The sequence below is a fragment of the Nothobranchius furzeri genome, unplaced genomic scaffold (assembly GCF_043380555.1).
Source record: "Nothobranchius furzeri strain GRZ-AD unplaced genomic scaffold, NfurGRZ-RIMD1 Scf239, whole genome shotgun sequence".
Taxonomy (NCBI): Eukaryota; Metazoa; Chordata; class Actinopteri; order Cyprinodontiformes; family Nothobranchiidae; genus Nothobranchius; species Nothobranchius furzeri.
In genome coordinates, this window is record NW_027223255.1 from 1 (window position 1) to 5,000 (window position 5,000).

The following is a 5,000-nucleotide window of genomic DNA, read 5'->3' on the forward strand; positions in this document are numbered from 1 at the left end:
GTTTCAGCTCCTGCACCCCGCAGGGAACTAAACACACACTGCCATCTGCAACTGGAGGCTGCTGAGCCCTGCTGCAGACCAGGTCCGACCCAGGTTATGGCTCTCCCACCCCCCTGGGACTTAAACACACACAGCCATCAGCTTCTGGATGGTGATGGGCCCTGCTGCAGACCAGGTCCGACCCAGGTTTCAGCTCCTCAACCCCGCAGGGACTTAAACCCACACCGCCATCAGCTTCTGGAGGGTGATGGGCCCTGCTGCGGGCCAGGTCCGACCCAGGTTTCAGCTCTCCCACCCCGCAGGGACTTAAACACACACAGCCATCAGCTTCTGGGGGCTGCTGAGCCCTGCTGCAGACCAGGTCCGACCCAGGTTTCAGCTCTCCCACCCCGCAGGGTCTTTAACACACACACTGCCATCAGCTGCTGGAGGCTGCTGAGCTCCGCTATAGACCAGGTCCGACCCAGGTTTCTGCTCCTGCACCCCGCAGGGAATGAAAGACACACTGCCATCAGCTTCTGGAGGCTGCTGAGCCCTGCTGCAGACCAGGTCCGACCCAGGTATCGGCTCTCCAACCAGGCAGAGACTTAAACACACACACACACACACACACTGCCATCAGCTTCTGGGGGCTGCTGAGCTCTGCTGTAGACCGGGTCCGACCCAGGTTTCTGCTCCTCCACCCCGCAGGGACTTAAACACACACTGCCACCAGCTTCTGGAGGGTGATGGGCCCTGCTTTAGACCAGGTCTGACCCGGGATATAGCTCTCCCACCCCGCAGGGACTTAAACACTCACTGCCATCAGCTGCTGGAGGCTGCCGAGCTCTGCTGCAGACCAGGTCCCACCCAGGTTTCTTCTCCTGCACCCCGCAGGGACTTAAACACACACTGCCACCAGCTTCTGGAGGGTGATGGGCCCTGCTGTGGACCAGGTCCGACCCGGATATCAGCTCTCCCACCAGGCAGGGACTTAAACACACACTGCAATCAGCTGCTGGAGGCTGCTGAGCTCTACTATAGACCAGGTCCGACCCAGGTTTCAGCTCTCCCACCAGGCAGTGACTTAAAGACACACTGCCATCAGCTGCTGGAGGCTGCTGAGCTCTTCTATAGACCAGGTCCGACCCAGGTTTCAGCTCTCACACCAGGCAGGGACTTAAACACACACTGCCATCAGCTGCTGGAGGCTGCTGAGCTCTGCTATAGACCAGGTCCGACCCAGGTTTCAGCTCTCCCACCAGGCAGGGACTTAAAGACACACTGCCATCAGCTGCTGGAGGCTGCCGAGCCCTGCTGCAGACCATGTCCGACCCAGGTTTCAGCTCTCCCACCAGGCAGGGACTTAGAGGCACGCTGCCATCAGCTTCTGGAGGCTGCTGAGCTCTGCCATAGACCAGGTCCGACCGAGGTTTCAGCTCTCCCACCCCGCAGGGACTTAAACACACACTGCCATCAGCTGCTGGAGGCTGCTGAGCTCTGCTATAGACCAGGTCCGACCCGGGATATAGCTCTCCCACCCCGCAGGGACTTAAACACACACTGCCATCAGCTGCTGGAGGCTGCTGAGCTCTTCTATAGACCAGGTCCGACCCAGGTTTCAGCTCTCCCACCCCGCAGGGACTTGAACACACACTGCCATCAGCTTCTGGAGGCTGCTGAGCTCTGCTATAGACCAGGTCCGACCCAGGTTTCTGCTCCTCCACCCCGCAGGGAATTAAAGACACACTGCCATCAGCTTCTGGATGGTGATGGGCCCTGCTGCAGACCAAGTCCGACCCGGGTTACAGCTCTCCCACCAGGCAGGGAATTAAACACACACTGCCATCAGCTGCTGGAGGCTGCTGAGCTCCGCTATAGACCAGGTCCGACCCGGGTTCCTGCTCCTGCACCCCGCAGGGACCAAAACACACACACTGCCATCAGCTTCTGGAGGCTGCTGAGCTCTTCTATAGACCAGGTCCGACCCAGGTTTCAGCTCTCCCACCAGGCAGGGACTTAAACACACACTGCCATCACCTTCTGCTGGCTGCTGAGCTCTGCTGCAGACCAGGTCCGACCCAGGTTTCAGCTCCTGCACCCCGCAGGGAACTAAACACACACTGCCGTCACCTTCTGCTGGCTGCTGAGCCCTGCTGCAGACCAGGTCCGACCCAGGTTTCAGCTCCTGCACCCCGCAGTGGATTAAAGACACACTGCCATCAGGTTCTGGAGGCTGCTGAGCTCTGCTGCAGACCAGGTCCGACCCAGGTTATGGCTCTCCCACCCCGCAGGGACTTAAACACACACCGCCGTCAGCTTCTGGATGGTGATGGGCCCTGCTGCAGACCAGGTCCGACCCACGTTTCAGCTCTCCCACCCCGCAGGGGATGAAACACACACTGCCATCAGCTTCTGGAGGCTGCTGAGCTCTGCTAAAGACCAGGTCCGACCCAGCTTTCAGCTCTCCCACCAGGCAGGGAGTTAAAGACACACTGTCATCGGCTTCTGGAGGGTGCTGAGCCCTGCTGCACACCAAGTCTGACCCAGGTTTCAGCTCATCCACCCCGCAGGGACCTAAACACACACTGCCATCAGCTTCTGAGTGGTAATGGGCCCTGCTGCAGACCAGGTCCGACCCAGGTTTCAGCTCCTCCACCCCGCCATCACCAGCTGGAGGCTGGCTGCTGCTCCTGCACCCTGCCATCAGCTGCTGGAGGCTTCTGTTCCTCCACCCCGCCATCAGCAGCTGGAGGCTGGCTGCTGGAGGCTGGCTGCTGCTCCTCCACCCCGCCATCACCAGCTGGAGGCTGGTTGCAGCTCCTGCACCCCGCCATCAGCTGCTGGAGGCTGCCTGCAGCCCCTGCACCCCGCCATCAGCTGCTGGAGGCTGGCTGCAGCTCCTGCACACCGCCATCAGCTGCTGGAGGCTGCCTGCAGCTCCTGCACCCCGCCATCAGCTGCTGGAGGCTGGCTGCTGCTCCTGCACCCCGCCAGCAGCTGCTGGAGGCTGGCTGCTGCTCCTCCACCCAACCATCAGCTGCTGGACGCTGGCTGCTGCTCCTGCACCCCGCCATCAGCTGCTGGAGGCTGGCTGCTGCTCCTCCACCACCCAACCATCAGCTGCTGGACGCTGGCTGCAGCTCCTCCACCCCGCCATCAGCTGCTGGTGGCTGGCTGCAGCTCCTTCACCCCGCCATCAGCTGCTGGTGGCTGGCTGCAGCTCCTTCACCCCGCCATCACCAGCTGGAGGCTGGCTGCTGCTCCTGCACCCCGCCATCAGCTGCTGGAGGCTGCCTGCAGCTCCTGCGCCCCGCCATCAGCTGCTGGAGGCTGGCTGCTGCTCCTGCACCCTGCCATCAGCTGTTCGAGGCTGGCTGCAGCTCCTCCACCCCACCATCACCAGCTGGAGGCTGGTTGCAGCTCCTGCACCCCGTCATCAGCAGCTGGAGGCTGCCTGCTGCTCCTGCACCCCGCCATCAGCTGCTGGAGGCTGCCTGCAGCTCCTGCACCCCGCCATCATTTGCTGGAGGCTGGCTGCAGCTCCTGCAACCCGCCATCAGCTGCTGGAGGCTGGCTGCTGCTCCTCCACCCCACCATGACCTGCTGGAGGCTGGCTGCAGCTCCTTCACACCGCCATCAGCTGATGGATGCTGGCTGAACGCTGGAGGCTGGCTGCTGCTCCCACACACCGCCATCAGCTCCTGGAGGCTGGCTGGCTGCTGGAGGCTGTCTGCTGCTGCTCCTCCACCCCGCCATCACCAGCTGGAGGCTGGCTGCTGGAGGCTGGCTGCAGCTCCTGCACCCCACCATCAGCTGCTGGAGGCTGGCTTCTGCTCCTCCACCCCGCCATCAGCTGCTGGGGGCTGGCTGCTGGAGGCTGGCTGCAGCTCCTCCACCCCGCCATCACCAGCTGGAGGCTGGTTGCAGCTCCTGCACCCCGCCATCAGCTGCTGGAGGCTGCCTGCTGCTCCTGCACCCCGCCATCAGCTGCTGGAGGCTGCCTGCACCTCCTGCACCCCGCCATCAGCTGCTGGAGGCTGGCTTCTGCTCCTCCACCCCGCCATCAGCTGATGGAGGCTGCCTGCTTCTCCACCCCGCCATCACTAGCTGGAGGCTGGCTGCTGGAGGCTGGCTGCAGCTCCTCCACCCCGCCATCAGCTGCTGGAGGCTGCCTGCAGCTCCTGCACCCCGCCATCACCAGCTGGAGGCTGGCTTCTGCTCCTCCACCCCGCCATCAGCTGATGGAGGCTGCCTGCTTCTCCACCCCGCCATCACTAGCTGGAGGCTGGCTGCTGGAGGCTGGCTGCAGCTCCTCCACCCCGCCATCAGCTGCTGGAGGCTGGCTGCTGCTCCTGCACCCCGCCATCAGCTGCTGGAGGCTGGCTGCTGCTCCTCCACCCAACCATCAGCTGCTGGACGCTGGCTGCAGCTCCTCCACCCCACCATCAGCTGCTGGACGCTGGCTGCAGCTCCTCCACCCCGCCATCAGCTGCTGGAGGCTGCCTGCAGCTCCTGCACCCCGCCATCAGCTGCTGGAGGCTGCCTGCAGCTCCTGCACCCCGCCATCACCAGCTGGAGGCTGGCTTCTGCTCCTCCACCCCGCCATCAGCTGATGGAGGCTGCCTGCTTCTCCACCCCGCCATCACTAGCTGGAGGCTGGCTGCTGGAGGCTGGCTGCTGCTCCTCCACCCAACCATCAGCTGCTGGACGCTGGCTGCAGCTCCTCCACCCCACCATCAGCTGCTGGACGCTGGCTGCAGCTCCTGCACCCCGCCATCAGCTGCTGGAGGCTGGCTTCTGCTCCTCCACCCCGCCATCAGCTGCTGGAGGCTGCCTGCTGCTCCTGCACCCCGCCATCAGCTGCTGGAGGCTGGCTGCTGCTCCTGCACCCCGCCATCAGCTGCTGGAGGCTGGCTGCTGGAGGCTGGCTGCAGCTCCTCCACCCCACCATCAGCTGCTGGACGCTGGCTGCAGCTCCTCCACCCCACCATCAGCTGCTGGACGCTGGCTGCAGCTCC